General features: G+C 39.2%; 1 protein-coding gene across 6 annotated transcripts in view; it reads right to left on the reverse strand.

Annotated features, from left to right (window-relative positions):
* AFF2 (ALF transcription elongation factor 2) overlaps positions 1–17,176 on the reverse strand; it is a 499,551-nt gene that overhangs the window by 204,908 nt on the left and 277,467 nt on the right. The gene's annotated exons all lie outside the window — the stretch shown is intronic.

Here is a 17,176-nt window from a genome sequence, read left to right on the forward strand (position 1 = left end):
GATCCCAGATTTCACTCAAAATGCAGCTCAAGGAATACTTTCAACATGGAACCTTTTCTGCTGCCTCTACTTGCCAGGGGAATCTCCTTCCTCAAACCACTCTGTATTTATTCCGCATGTATTATGTGTTGACTCATACTTGTCTATACTGTTTCCTCCAGTAGAACGTAAGCTTCAGACTGCTGCATTTATGCCTCTGAATCCCAAGCTCTCAACACAGTTCCCAACACATTTGTCATTCAATTGTTTCAATCGTGTCTGACTCTTTGTGACCCCATTGGGGGTTTTCTTGGTAAACATAGTGGAGTGGTTTGCCATATCTTTCTCCAGCTCATTTTACAGATGAGGAAACTGAGGCAAACAAGGTTGAGTGACTTGCTCAGGGTCACATAGCTATTAAATGTCTGAGGCCACATTTGAACTCAGGTCTTCCTGACTCCAGGCCTAGTGCTCTATCCACTGCAGCACCACCTAGCAGCCCCCAACACATAATGGGTACTTAATAAAATCATGTTGAATGAAGACATGGATGCTCTCTCTACAACCCCAAATATAGAAACTAATTTTTTCCAATGTCCAGACGCTTCCAAATATCCAGATGGTTGGTACTGTATATTCAGCATAGCATAACTGGCTAGTGGGATTACACTAAAAATACCAAGAATGGTTGAGGCTAATGAACTAATAACTTCTAAAATTAGTAGTGCATAAGTAAAGCTACAATTACACTTCAAAGTTTTCCATTTACCTTTATATCATTCAATATCCCCATCTATTTGATACATACATGTGACTTCCTCTTTTGTGGAGAGGCAGTCAATACACTTAGCTTTTAAACACATATTGACCACTAGTGAGCTGTGAGGTCATTCATCTTTTCTTTCTCCACTTGCTGCCTCATATTTGTAGTGACTAGAAATCATTACCAGACCCCTGCCAGGGCCTAAAGTGACTTTGTGTTTAATGAGTCAGGGATAAGTAGCCATGTTTAGATTTCACTACAACCATCATTACACAGAGAGATAAATGCAATAGTAATACTATTAATAAGTGGAAGGATAAGATCTTAGAAAAGTAAAGGACTTAGATACATTCTGCTTCATATGAGCCTCAAGACAATCCCAGCAGGGGATTATTATTATCCCCATTCTCAGAATGAGCAAACTGAGGCACGCAATCCAGGCAATACTAGACCAAGGGCTGGGTAGTCTTCTGAAACAGAGGAACATTTGCTTTGGAGCCACAGTGCTTCAGTTTAAATACTGGCTCGGTAACTTACTGCTTCTGTAACCTTGGGCAAGTCACTTCATTTCTCTGAAACTCATTTTCCTCATCTCTAAAATGTGGGTTCTGGACTCAGTGGCCTGTAAGATTCCTTCCAGCTTTACATCTTCCTGGCTTATGGTTGGGGCCAACGTTTGGAGTAAACATGAGGGGAATGAATGAGGCCCACACAGAAACAGCTTGGACTTTAAGCCTTTTAGGTTTGTAAGTATAGGGTTTCTATTTCAGTCTTTTAAAAACAGTACCTTACCAAGCAAAGTCAATACAAAGATTCTGAATCAATGAAGTCAATATAAACATTTTTTTAAAAGAAAGAGAAGGAAGAAAGGAAAAAAAAAACAATTTGCTATTTCTATTCTAAAGAAATATTCTCACATTTTTGAAAGAAACTGCATGAATTTTCTTTGTAATATGCTGACAGCCTGTCCACTAATTTCACTCTAAAGGCAGACTCTGAAAATGCTACAAAGGTTCTAGTAGATGACAACTATAAACTGTAGGTGAATATCTCTTTTTTCGAGAGAATTTTCCCACCTCTTCCTATGCTACAGCCTTTTATTTCATCTTCACTAACCACTTCCCCTTGGATTCTCTCTTCTTTGGTGGGAATGGAATGGGAGAATATAACTGCAAGTGCGCAGGAGGCCTACTCCATAGATGTCTTCTCCCCTCTAGACATCTGACAGCCTGAAGGTCATCTTTCTTTCTGAAAAGACACTGAAACACCATTGAAAGGCTACCAGAAGTTTTCTTGAATTCTTACTAACTAAAATGAAAGAAATGTGACACACCAAAGTAGGCTTCAAACTTCAAATCTCACTCCTTCCTGTGACGGGGTACTTACTACTTGTAGCAAAGACTATCTTTGAAATAGAACCAAGTGGAGAAGAAATACCATTCTGGTTTCCAAAACAGGTCTCTTCAAGTGGTTTGTAAAAAATTGAAAGCACTTTACATTATTTCCATTAGAAATTCCAATTTTTGATTCTATGGATTAGCTATGAGTATTTTTTTTTCTAGCTTGGAAAAAACATTCAACTACATCATACTGAAACAAATAAAACATTTGCTTTGGTATTCAGCCTGGTTTTGTTGTTGTTTCAATGTTTAGATGTTATTTACCATTAAGAAAAGGACCCATAGGGCTATCTATGCTGTTGAGGAGTGACAGGGTAAACAGTGAGTGTGGAGAAGAGGGGAGAAGCATTACATTCCTAGTGAATTTCAGTTTTATGACTGAGCATAGAGAATATTTACTGTAAGAGACAATTTAAAAACACCTCAATAAATACATACTATTTTCCATTGATCATTAGTCAATTTCCTCTGCACTGTTTTCATTAAATATTAAGTGGCTGAGATGTTGGATTTTTTTTTTAAAACCTCACTCAATTTAGTTTGTGTGCTAATGATTTTTCCTCCAAGGCTCTTTTCCAGCCACATTGCCAGCCCCATCATCATCACAAAGAATGACGTTCCTGCACATTAAGTGAAGTGAGACCCTAAATCCACCTCCTTGAAGCTACTGCAATCTATTATGTGATGGACAATGACAAGAATCTGCTATGTTTCTCTTAATAAAACTATGCTGGAAATGACACAATGATCTTACCATTCGGACCAAACATAAAGTACAAAATTCTTCACTCCTAATTGACCCCAGGTGAGACTTGGAATCAATAGAGTCCATGGTTCCTGTGCCCTTTTGTGCTTATAATGAGAGAGGTTTAGATCTGTATTAGAAAATGTAACTTTCAGAAGTGTTTTGTGTCTCTTAATTTCAGTTAGGTCCTTATTGTCTTACTGTACTCTCAGTTTCTTGTCTCTGGAGAAATTGTGGGGCTAATTTCATAATATTTTTCAAGGAGGGAAAAAAAAAGACCTTTTCTTCTTTCTGATCTGGGTATGAAAACTGTTTTAAAAGTCCAAAATAAATTAATTATTCCCCCAAATCTCAGAAGTCATGCAAATAAGCCCAGCGACAACATTTTCCTGCAACTTCTAAGGTAGTTGGTCAATATGTCTATATCTCTAAGGACCATGACAACCAAAGGAACATTTTTTTCCCCAGAGAAACCACGCCATCTTAGCAATTGATTGCAAAGGCACTACCTTACTTACCCAGGAGCCAAGTCCTTGGCCCTGATGATAATGAACAACAAGCAAATGGAAACTCACCAGAACAAAACAGCCCATTTGGTTGACTACAGGGTAGCCCAGGCATTGTTTGCTTCCAGTCCTGTAAAAATTAGGCCAGTTCATTGAAATAACTATTCTCTCTCTCTCTTTTTTTTTGGTGAGGCAATTGGGGGTAAGTGACTTGCCCAGGGTCACATAGCTTATAAGTGTTAAGTGTCGGAGGCTGTATTTGAACTCAGGTCCTCCTGACTCCAAGGCCGGAGCTCTATTCACTGTGCCACCTAGCTGCCCCTTGAAATAACTATTCTCCCCCAAGCTTAAGCAACATTTGCCACACAAAATCCTCCTGACTGGAAGACAATCTGCTCCACATACAGTTTCATCTTGAGTAACTTCTCCAGCTCCTTGTAGGGACCCAAAGAGGAGGAAGGCATTCTGTAGCATTCTGAACCGCTAGCTTTAAAACACTTGCCAAAGATTTTCATATACATATGTATGTGTATGTGTGTATTTATATCTATGTATCTACATATAGCCAATTCTTGAAAAATTCATCTGTTTCTCTGCACCATGCTTTCTTATAGCAATTACAATGTAGACTGCCAATACAATTATTGCCCAAAAGAAGCCATGTAGATCCTGTATCAGAATCTCTCATTCTAAGCTTTTGTCTAAAGGCAATAGAACTTCATTTCCTTTCAACATACAGTCAATCAATTCTTCCACCACCCCAATTACCACAGGCTCCCTCTCCCCTCCTCCCCCCCTTTTACTGAATATTCAAAGATCTGTTGAAAGCCATGCAAGGAAGCAATGCAGAGTGGAGCCTCAGTCACAGGTATATTAAGTCCCCTAAATGTCTTTTCTAGGATATGAGGCCAACCTCAAAAGGTATTTCCCATGTGGTTTGCAAGTGTTCCCAGACCTTTTTTTGCCACTTGCTTGTTTGGCTGAGTTAGCCTTCCTGGGATACCAGCAGGCTCTCAGTTCTCCGGTATCTTTGCTCCGCATTCCAGATTAGAAAGAAAAGTACACAGACACACAGAAGTTCTACACCTGATAGTGGGGACAATGGAGAGAGGGGAGAAGAAGGAGCTAGGAGAGGGAGAGAAAGAACTTAAACCTGGAAAAAATCTTTACATCTCAAGGGTCTCTTCTACCCTCTCATTGGTGATGTGACTTGCTCAGGGTCACACATCTAGACAGCAAATATCAGAGGTAAGATACACACACAGATCCTCTGACTCCCAGGGCAACATACCTTCTGCTGTGCTACTGATGTTTCCTCAAGCCTACGAAAAGACCCAACTTCAATCTTAGTGTCAGGTAAAAGTTTGGGGCCAATTTACTTTTACAAAAATGAGCTGATGGTTGGTCATCCCCAGCTCTTGGTAACATCATCTTGGCAGTTCAAAAAGTGAAGAGAAAAGACCAGGTCAGTATGTTTTTCCTGGAGTACTATATTTTTCAAATTAAAACACACACACCTGAAACACTAAAATCACCCATCTACAAGCATCTATTAAGTGCTACCAGTGTCCCAGGCACTGTGCTAAATATTTGGGATACAAATACCAAAAGCAAGACAGCTCTTCCTGCAAGTAACTTACACTCTAATATAGGGAGACAACACAAAGAGAGAAGTGGAAGTGGTAGCCAGGGAAGAGAGTTTTGCTTTAGACCTGAGTGGCACCTTTTCTGATACCCTTACTTCATAGGTCAGGAAAAGGAGACCCAGAGAGGGAAGTAGCTTTCCAAAGGTATATAGAAAGTAAATTTTAGAAGCAGCATTTGAACACAAGTTATAAGGTCCGAGGTCTAGAGCTATATGTTTCATCTGTTGTACAACAGAGTTAGTCATAGTGATTACATTACTTTCCAAATAAACACACCAAATGCAAGTTATAACCAATTAGTGGTCAAGTTTGCCGACGGGTCTTAACAAGCAAGTGTTGGCAGGCAAGCATGTAGTGCCTTGTTGGGAAGTCCAGCATGCATTGGCAGGAATATATGTATGTAATGACTTGTTTACAATATGATACTATACAGTTACATGACACAATAATGCATCATCAAAATTTCAATGCAGGAAAAACCCCATAAGTTTACAATAAATTATTAAATTTAAGATGCGTCATTTAAAAAAATATATATTTTACATTTTTTTTGAAATGATGCAAATTTTTTAAAAAAAAGTTAGAGAGTTAAAGAAAGTAGATTTCCAAGAGGGGGCCCTGAGTAATTTTCTTTTTGAAAAGGGAGTGATAGGCCAAATAAGTTTAGGAACCTCTGCTCTAGGCAGTCACCAAAATTCTGAGCTCCTAGAGGGCAGGGACTACCTTTTGTCTTTCTTTGTATCTCCAGCACTTAGCACAGTACCTGCCCGACACCTAAAAGAGCCTAATAAATGTTTAATGACTACCTGAAGGCATCTAGGCAGCACAGTGGATAGAGTGCCAGCCTTGGAGTCAGGAAGATTAATCTTCCAGAGTTCAAATCTGGCTTCAGACACTTACCAGTCATGTGAACCTAGGCAAGTTACTTAACCCTGTTTGCCTCAGTTTCCTTATCTGTAAAATGAGCTGTATCTTTGCTAAGAAAACCCCAAAAGGAGTCACGAGGAGTTGGACATCACTGAACAACAACAGGGCAGTAGACTGTGATATCCTTTATAAAAACAGCCAGAGTACTAATTAGATTATTGTTCCCCAAAATGTAGAAATAGTGACTCATCTTTGGCAAAAATGCTCACTCCTCAAAGTTAACAGACTATTATCTAAGATTTCAATTATAGTTTTTAAAAAGAGTTTTCCTCTGATACTTCTGACCTCCCTACCCACTTTCCAGGGGCCAGTAATTCACATATGTTACCTGATGACCTCAAAAAATGAGACTGTTATATCTATCACTCCCTCACATTTTCTACCTCCCAGCAACAACTGGCAACTAAATGTCAAGCTAGCAAGCTGCTCCTCTGGTTCTTCTCACTGGCCCATGTCTGGAAAATGTTAGCACCATTCCATCTGCTTTGGAGATTGTAGAGATATTCACAGCTAAACACCTTTAATCATGTTTAGAAGTTCAAAACTATTTGTTGTTGCTGTTGTTTTGCTCAGTCATATCTACATGGAGTTGCTACAAAATACAGAAACCACAGTTACAGGCTCAAGACTATCAAAGGCCACAGCAGGGGAAGAACAAGCAGCAGATTCTTGAAATCTCTCTCTTTATGTGTCCAATGAACAAATCAATTGCTTTTTTTGTTCACTTTTCATATTGTGTCTTGATTTCAGGATACATCATGAATATTATTAAGTAAAAATTACAAGTCTAACATTTCACCATAGGGAAGCAAGTTCAATCTGCACTTTCATACGGAAACACATCTACTATAAGAAGATAGGACTTCTATTGATTTTTAAGATATGGAAATAAAAAAAAATAGGAAAGAGAATGACAATTTAACAATTCCCTGGCTATTTTTCCCAGTCACCAACAGTGACTAGCTTTGGTCTTCAATCAAGATACTTACATCTAGACCATGTAGCCTACACACAGGAAATGCTTCATATGTAGTCAATAACAACATTATTCTTGAGTGGTCAAATCTACCCTATCTGAACAAGGAGATCCATTGATTATTGGTATCATTCATATCAATAATGATAATCATAATAATCGCTCACATTTGCAGAGTACTTTACAGTTTACAAAACACTTTCTTCACAACCTCCTTCTGTGAGGGAGATAAGGCAATTACAATTTATCATAGCTTTACAGATCTGGTTTGGTCACACAGCAAGTAGACCTGCACATATATGGACAGAAAATTATAAGTACCAAATAAATCAACATTAAATATAATATTAAAGCAAATGTATGTTACCAAGTCAATTATCTGCAGTTATTTTTCCTTAAACAGTTGGGAGCAAGGAAAAGAGTATTAGCTTATTTCTCTCAATTTGAACTATTAAATAAGTTAGAGGCAGCTATATTTAAAGTATGGCCTAAAAGACAACCAGACGATAAATAGATAGACAGACTTATCTCCATGTACACTGAAATGAATGACAGCTTGACAGTGTCTAGCATTGGTTTGTTTTGGGTGATTAGAGAATTCTCTGTATTTACCTTTCCCCAAAGAATAACACGCCAATTCTGCTGTGATCTCAATTCAGCACATCCACACATATGTTGAAGGGATCACCTTTATCTCTTCTCTATAGGAGTTGGCCTTTAAAGACCAAAATCTGACAGCACATGATTCAAACTCGTTGCCGAATCTGTCCTCTTTCCTCTCGTCAATCTAGGTCCACGTGTAAGCTGAGCCAGGGTAGCTCAGTGATTTGGGGGAGGAACAAATATGACATAACCCTGAGCCAGGAGATCACTGGCTTACTTGAAGCTAATCTAAGACATCACACCAAAAGATCTGATGAACGTAGTTTATTGAGATGGAAACACTGTCCTGTAACTGAATACCATAATTAAGGACAGAGAAAGCATTCAACTAGATCCAGATGGACAACGTTTTCAACAACATAACTCCCACAAATGGATTTTGCCCCAACTCAGATTGAGTTAACTGCACAGTATGGAAAAGATGGATTTAATATGTGCATGACTGAGTATAATAATATATAGAAGAATAATATGGTGGGGGCAGCTAGGTGGAGCAGTGGATAGAGCACCAGCCCTGGATTCAGGAGGACCTGAGTTCAAATGTGACCTCAGACATATAACACTTACTAGCTGTGTGACCCTGGGCAAGTCACTTAACCCCATTGCCTAGACAAAAAAAAAAAAAAGAATATGGTGCCATGATTATATATATATATGTGTGTGTGTGTGTGTGTGTGTGTGTGTGTGTGTGTGTGTGTGTGTGTACACATATAAGTTTCAAGCTCCTTGTAGACAGATATTTTGTCCATTTCATCTTTGTATTATATCCCCCAGCACTTCACAAAATTCCTTATACACAGAAGGTGCTCTACAGTTTGGTGAAATGTTTGTTGGGACTGGGATATACCTTCCTTTATCCAGAAAATCTATATGTATATGACAAAGGCTTAGAATGTACTGTAACTCTTGCCCTGACATTTTAAACTAAACAATATATAAATACCAGGAGTAGAACTCCATATCATGGAGTTCCCACTCTTCAACACTGCAATTCACTATTCTGGTGGTTCCTGTGAGAGTGAGGTCCAAACACTGAATGACCTCACCTCGATCACTGATCTCTATCCTAACCAATAATAACCTACAAATGATACTAAGCACTCTCTGGCCACATGGCCCTCTGTCATTAGTTCAGAATACAAAACCCACAGACCAGTTACAGGTGACCCCAACAGAGATAGCATTATCTTACATTACATGAAGCAATATTGTTCTTTTTTATTTTGCCAGACATACGACAAATGACAATTTCCCAAATTATAACAACCAAGTAGATTTGAATTGCACTCTGAAATCTGATATCCTCAGACTGTCAGGACATTGCCTCATAAGTCTATTTTACTGCCTCAAAAGGCTTCTCAAGTGATGTATAATTGCCTTTAAATTTTACCCCATGGTATATAATTGTCTGTAGAAAAACACACACTTAAGAAGAGCCAATGAATGAGGCAACTATCAAAACAGTTCTAATTTATATATTCTTCTCAAGAATCTCAACTGACATGAGCAACATTGGGGGAGGGAACAACTATTTTTGTAAAACAGGATACAAAGAACATTTTTTAGGACTTCTTGAAAAAAAAAACAGCAGATTATACATACTCTAAAAGCATGGGAACTGAGGGGATCTGGAAGGCTTTATTTCATTTCATCCTATTTCCTCCCAAAATGCAAACAGTCAAAACTCATCACAGCATGAGAAGCTGAAGAGGGACATCCTGACAACCGCATGTCCCTATATGCACATCCTGCCTGCCTCCGCCTTCAAGCAACAAAGAGCTTCTTCTCCCCTCAAAGAGGCCCATTGGCTGTGTGCTTTCGGAACTCGATGGTACTTACAGAGGGATTCCTGGAAGAAAGTGTGTTTTTTAATGCTCCTCGAAATTATGATTTTCAAGACTGCAGTAGGTGACTCTACGTCCTTTATTCAATGAAGAAATCACAGAGAAGTACTTAGCAGAATGTCAAATAATGCATTTAAGAAGACAAAACTATACAATGCAAAAGCTATAATTAGAAACATATCTGGTAGAGTAACATGCTATTTATTGTCCATGTGGTCAAAGAAAAACAAGAATTCCTTCCAGTGTTCATTAGGGTTTTTAACCAGATAATTGTTTTGATAGAACTACCTAGTAAACAATTGGTAATGACCATCCATTTGAATATATGAATCAATCTGAACACAGTACAAGGACACGAGTACTGAATTTAGAATCTGGAGACCTAGTTTCAAATCCTGGCTCTGCCATGTCCACCCTGTGTGCCTTTGGGCAAGTCCCTCCTCTCTTCCTCCTTCTAGGGATCTATGGATTGTTAGTTAAGAAACCCTTCTCTACAGCATGGGAGGAAGAGAGAGGAAATTCAAGAGCAAGGGCACAAAGTAGGTTCTTAATAAATGTTCATAACCTCCTCTTCCCCTTCAGGGAGTCTGTGAATGCATCTATCTATGTATCTCTCCTTATTTTGATCAACTTCTAACTGAAATTTAGCTAAAAACATTTCCTTCAATTATTTAAAAAACATTATTCTGAAAAGGGGTCCCTAGATTTCATCAGACTGCTTCCCCAAGGGGTCCATATGACACACGATAAATGGTGAAAATGCCCTGCTCTAGGGGGAAGGGAGGAGCCATAGCACTAAGGACAGCAGGAGTGTTGTAATGAATGGCTTAAGGAACTTGGAATGGAACTGGGAAGACAGATATACAGAACACCACAAACCAAATTGCCCAGGAGCAACAAAGTCAGGGATTTGGGATTTGGCCTTCCCTTCACTACTACAACACCATAATGGTGTGATTTGCTTAGCTCATTACCTTTGACATGGGTGACAGAAGGTAGCTATGCACCTTGCCTTGAAAGTCCTACTGATAATCAGAAGGAGATGTCAAACTGCCAAGTGCTTGTGATTTTGAATAAACCAAATCTATAATATCATCATAAAGTCATTGGGAAACAGGCAGCTCTCCATCCAGGCCAGGGTCAATAGCCTATGTTGTTTCCACTTGATAGAGAAAACATGTTCTGTTTACATGGTTTCTATTCTGGTAATCAGATCCTGGGAAAATTTAGAATTAGCATACACTGTCATCTCAAATAATGAATTCTTAATACACAGGACTAAAATAAAGCACTATAAAGGCTGGTCATCAAGAGGGGGAGTTGGCAGTGGGCCACAGCTGAAAGAGCACTGAATTTAGAGGAAGAGGACCTAGGCCCCAGTTTAGCCTTTTCTCCCTATGATTTGACTTGGGCAATTCACTTGACCTCTGGGCCTCAGTTTTCCTAACTGAAAATTGAGAACTTTAAATTTAGAAGTTCTCTAAGGTTCTTTCCAGTACTGAATTCTTTGATCCTTAAGGCTTCTGAATATATGCTTAGAATCATAGAAGTTCACAGAATCATGGATTTAGTATTGTAGGAGACCTTGGAAGAGCAGCTAGTCCAAACAAACCCTTCATTTTGCAGAAGGGAAAACTGAAACCCAAAGAGGCCAAGTGATATACAGGCGGGTAGGAGGCAGAGCTGAGATTCACATACAGGTATTGTGACTCTAAATCAAATACTTTCTCAACTGTACCAGTGCTTGGATCATTCATTCAAAACTATTTACCAACTGCTTCCTACCCAGCAAGTCCTATAGGAGGTAGAGAGACAGAGATGACCTATCCCTGCCATCAATGTGTTTATAGCCTAGTGGGAGATAAGCCATGTACAGTACACAGACAAGAGTAGTACAAATGGCATGAAATGCTCAAGAAGATAATAAAGTTGCTGTCTAGCTAAGAGGAAACTTCATGGAAGAAAGAAAATCTGCTGTAAGATGTAAGGAATGAGTGAGTCCTGAGAGGCAGGCAGGGCGAGATGGGTAGAGAAGGATACTGCAGGTGGAGGGAACAGCACCAAGGTATGGTGGAGAGCACTGGACACTGAGCCAGGAAGATGTGAACTTGAACTCTGTCTCAAATTATTCAGTAGCTCTCTGACCAAGCATGTCACTTAACTGTTCATAACCTCATTTTCCTTATTTGTACAACTGCAAACTCTGAAGTGCTAGAGATACACCAGTGATTGTTATAAACAAAAATTAAGAAATAGCAGGGTGGGGGGGAGGAGAGTCCAACATTTTTAAGGAAAAGCAAATGGTCCAGTTTGACTTGAGCATAAGGCACACGTAGGCCAATAATAAGCAATAAGAATGGGAACTTTAGGTTAGGGCTAGATTGATCAGGGTCTCTGAAAGCTAAATGGAGGAATTAAAAAGTTGCCACTGCTTTTCTTTGGGGGTAGGTGAGGGAGACACTGGACCTCTTTGTGATTCATTGGTCTACAGGACTCCACCAGAGAAGGAAAAGACAAGACACTCCAGTTTCTCTGCCAAAGAAACCTCAAGGACGGTATGGTCCTCAGGGTCACACAGAGTCGGACACAACAGAACAGCAACAACACAGGACTCCCAGTGAAGAAACTCCCTCTCCTGACAAAGGTCAGCCCCTACTCAGCAACAGAGTCTTTGAGAGTCATCTACCAGAGAGCATAGTGAGTGGGTGAAGGGTCCCACCCAGGGTTCCACAGCCAAATTGGTCAGAGGCAGGGCCAGCTCTCTTATTAGCTACCCTGCACTGAATCTTCTTTGCTGTCTAATGGAAAAAAAGCATTGGATTTTGCTTTCCTAGAGGAAGATTAATCTGGCTACTATCCATTGTCTGGGCTAAAGAGGGGACACAGGGGACACTGGAAACTCAGCAGGGAAACTATTATAATTGATCAGGCAAGAGATAATGAAGGCCTGAGTTCAATTGGCGGTGACAGGAATAAAGGAGAAGAAACATAGAAAGCAATAAAAAATATGAACATACAGGATTGGCCGACTTCACTATGTGTTGATACATAGCAAGGAAGGAAGGAGGTAGACTCTAAGGCTCTGAGGCTGGATTACCAGGAAAATTAGAGTCTCTTTGACAGAGGAATCAGAGGATGAAGGTAAGGGGGTTCATGAGTCTACTGCAAGCCCTGCATCAGTAACACTAGAAGAAATGGGTACAAGCTACAAAGAAACAAATTTAGGCTTGAGGTCAGGGACCTAACAAATAGCTAAGGCCTGACTCATGCAGGAGAGAAGGAAGTTCCTCTTTTCTAAAGGTCATCAAGCAAAGGTCGGATGGGCGAGCACTGTTGGGGATATCGGCTAGGACCAAATGCCTTCTGAGGTTCACCAGCAACTCTGAAACTGAAATAAGGGAGAGAACTAATACCTGGAGATTGCTGTGTAGCCATGTTAGTTAAATGAAGGTATGGGAGAGAAGAATATTTTGAAAGATCAAGGTACATTTTTTTAATCCGGGAGGCAAAGAAAAAAGATAATAGGACGAAATTTTTATTTCAAAATAAAATGACAATATCCGCTTAAAATTATTTCTATTTAAAGTACATTTGCAGATTGAGAGGAAATCATAGCAAATTATAATGAAATTATTTTTAAAATTGCATCAACCCATGTGCTGGTCCTCCTAGAGTTAAAGCCTTGCTAGCATACAAAGGCTTTGAGGACTACCAAGTGAGAGACAAGAGGCCTAAGGTAAGAGTCTTAGAGGAGGTTCACATTTGGCACTAGAAAGGAGGAAACCAAGCAGTGGAATACGTTTTAAATAGAAAGGTGTGTGTGGTGGGGGGTGGGGGTGGGAACTGAGAAAAGCCAATTAAATTTCATGTTTAAGTAATAACCTTCTTAAGAGGTTTTTCAATAGGGCTAAACTTGGGAACTCAGGAAGACAGGGTCTGAATTTGGCTTCAGGTATATGACCCTGAGCTAGATACCTAATCTCTCTAAGCCTTACTGTCCTCCTTTGTAAAATAAGATCAACAATAAAACCCACCTCACAGCATTGTTATAAGGATCAAATGAGATAATTTATGTAAAGTGCTCTGTAAACCTCAAAGCAAATGCCAGCCATTAGTATGATTAGAATTGAGACTATGCTGTGTAAATCAGAGTACAAGGGTTAAAGATTCTAGAAGCAAGTGGTGGCAGAAATGGAGGTAGCAAGTACAGACTAGAGTTTTCACATTCAAAAGTAGAAAATCAATAAGAGAGGAGCTTCAGGGAATATCATACTTTAGGGAAAGTGCTTGTAATATAGGGAGGTCCACAACATATTTGGAGATGCTAGGGAAAGAGTGAGGGGAGTGACTGAAGAGATGTAAGAAAGAAATCCTTCAAAGCTGAGAAAGTCACTACATTCACAGTTTCTTCTGTTGGAACCAGAGAGGATTGCAAAAGATACTTTAGGGTGATGCAAAGTCAATGCTCTCAGAGAGAAAACTTAGCATTTTTCCAATTGGGACATTAATCTAAACTGATTAAGTTACTGATCACTCAGAGCATCAAAGTAAAATTCCAAAATCTAAACTATAGACTGCCTGTGTCAATATCAACCGACAGTCTAATTCTCAGAATAATCATTAAGCTATAAGTAATTCACATGGGGATAAATAACACAAATGCAACTGGGGAGGGGAATGAAGGAAAGAGGTAGTTATAATTGAAATATCCCCCTAAATTGCCCCATTTTCAGTCTATGAACCATATCCTTTACAGTTCCTCAGAAAATTAGAAGAGATGGGATAGGAACTTTTCCCAAGCTTAAAGGATATTATTCTTGGCAATGAGAAACCATGAGATTAATGAGCTGTCTGCTAAATGTGTACCATTAAAATGTACATAAGAAAAATCAACTATTGCAAACCAAATTCTCTGGGAGTTGCCTGAGAATCTACAAAAGTTCCATTAACTCTTTTGGGCCACAAGAGTACCATTTATCCTAGTGCAAAAGTAATACATAAATGAGGAAATGAATAGTGATTTGCAGAACCACTATTCCCTCACAACTTGAAAGAGTTAATACAGTTAGCCAAAAATTATAACTTATTCTTCCAACATAAGATACAGTGAGAGAACCCAGGAGCGCACACACTAAAATTAAAGTGTCATTTATGAAACAGCACCCCAGTACCTCAAAGTTAAGGGAACACCTACAGATGTCCATTGGCCTACACATCAGAAGACAGCCATCTTACTAACTCAGGAGGACATGTCAGCCAATCAGCCTAGCCCATATTATCCACCTGATAACTAAAAATATATCATTGGTAAAAGACTAAATGCTTCTATTAGAAAACACTCATGAAAGTATTGATCTAGGTTGACATTCATGGATGGGAAGAAGGGGCAGAGTCTGAGTATTTCTTCCCCAAGAGTATTTAAGCCCTCAGAAAAGACTGGGCAACAATATCTGTGTGAGCACATGCACACACAGCTTTACTCATATACACACAACTACCATCACATGGAATCTGGAAAGGTCAGTAAGCACTCCTTAACCTTGAAGGGAAAAGAAAAATCACAGTATTTTTCCCCAACACTACTCAGGGCCTCTTGTAAATCATATTCATACGCTTAAGCATTAATTTACATACTTAATTTTTGACAGGCTGACAACTGCAGTCCTTCCATGCTCTTGCTGTAAAGTGAAGAGTCAATTGTTATTCAGGGTATCAGTTACAGTGGCAGTGGCACTAACTGTATTTTATATAATGTGCTATCTGCAGAAAGGCAGATAAGAATTTGATTTAACATCCAATTAAAAGCCGTCATTGAAAAATTACTTCAAATAAGCCTTTTATTTTCTTTAATCAGTCTTCAATTCAAGCCTTCCTTGGACCTACTGAACCAAGCATCAGGACTCATGAATTTTGATTAAAAAATTTGAGCCCATTTCTAACTTAAGCAGATTTTTTTTTGTTGCACTGTTTGATAGAAATTTAATAAATCTATGAATCCTAGCCAGCATCATTTATCATCTTTTTTTTCCGCAAGACTGGCCTATTATACCTAGGCAGTAAATTATGGGGAAACCAGCAAACCAAAACTTTTCAGTCCAATACTGAAGAAGAGATATAATCACTTGCATTGAACCATATAATTATAGGAGAATATGAAGCTCTGAAACACTAGGTCCTGTTTTGAATATGTAATGCCTATGCTTTGAGAGCTTGCAAAGATGTCTGGCTGATCTAATATAGCTCAGTTTAGAATCCAAGGGAAGAATGTGTCCTTAATGAAATGACAGCAAAAAAAAAAAAAAAAGATCAACAGCAAACTGAGAGTCTCTGGCAATATTACTTGGGAAATGTCCCAGGATTTGGAAGGACAACTCACACACACACACATTGATGCAGTGACACACCCGCCCAAAGAATCCTCACTCCAGCTTTTCACCAGCACTTGGGTGCCCATGTCGCCAGGTCCCCACCAGAAGGTAAAGTGATGTTAAAGAAATGTAAGTTATAACTGATGCTTCCTAGTCAATACGGGGAGAAGAAAACCATGAGATGCCTCAACCTTTATGGACTAGTGTCCCTACCATCTGTCAGTTTCTGGGAATGTACAGCTCCACCAAGATTGATTAATGTCATGCATGGACCCACAAGTGCCAGTGGAAGAAGAGCTAATAGTAGAGATAGCATTTTAGAACATGAAGAGCCCTCAGAGATCATCTGGTCAAACACTCTCATTTTATAGATAGGCAAACTGAAGATCAGGAGCAGGAGAGAGAATACCCTACCTGGCATCCAAATCCCCTATTTGGCCACTTAAATACCTATGTGACCTCGAGCAAGTAATGTCACCTATCTGGGCCTCAATTTCTTCAGCTATAAAATGAAGATGTTGGACAAAGTAATCTCGAAGGTCTCTTCCAGCTGTGTATCCATGATTCCATGATCCTAACATCTGTTGGTTTCCCAAAGTCCTACAATGAGTTAATAATAGACAGACTAAAAAAAAAGGAATTATCTGGGCCTCTTTTTTTTTTTTTTTGGTAGTGGTTGTGGTTGCAGAAATAATCCGAAGACTAATTTCTTGTGGTCTTAATATGAGTTTGTATGTATGCCTTCTAATTAGGTAAATTTCCCTATATGATACAGTGCCTAGCATTGTGTAGAGCAGGTAGGCATGTGTATATTATATAAATGAATGAATAAACTAGAGTGGGCTTTGCCTTGAAGACCCTCACCATGGCTTTCTGGAAACCTAGCTAAATTCTTGACATGTCTTAATTGATATATTGGAAGAGAGAGAGAGAGAAAGATAGTATTCTCCTCAACTTTGTAGACCATGTTGCCTTATTCTAATTCATCTAAGTCATTGGGGCCCCTAATAAGATAAATATGAGGTAATCACCGGACAAAATCCTTGAGAAAGAGATGGTTTGGTAGTAGCTGTGAACTGTAAATAAGAAGCCCTTTCAGAGAGGAAAACAGACTTTTTGAAGAGAAACTTTGTCACTGATTCCAGAATTTAAAGCAGATCTAAAGTAGAAGTATATTCTCCCTGAGGGGCAATTTTACTATCAAGCTCCAGTTAAAAAGTGGCCATATCTGCTGACATGGTTTCTCCCATATATGGCCAAAGAGCTCTCTCTAGAGTTGACCAAGTAAGTACGTGACAATCAGTTATGTTGGCTACCTAGGGGTCTTTCTTCAACACACAGAACTGGGAGACTCTGCAG

The sequence above is a fragment of the Phascolarctos cinereus genome, unplaced genomic scaffold, assembly GCF_003287225.1.
Source record: "Phascolarctos cinereus isolate Bilbo 61053 unplaced genomic scaffold, phaCin_HiC Scaffold_8;HRSCAF=390, whole genome shotgun sequence".
In the NCBI taxonomy this organism is placed as follows: domain Eukaryota; kingdom Metazoa; phylum Chordata; class Mammalia; order Diprotodontia; family Phascolarctidae; genus Phascolarctos; species Phascolarctos cinereus.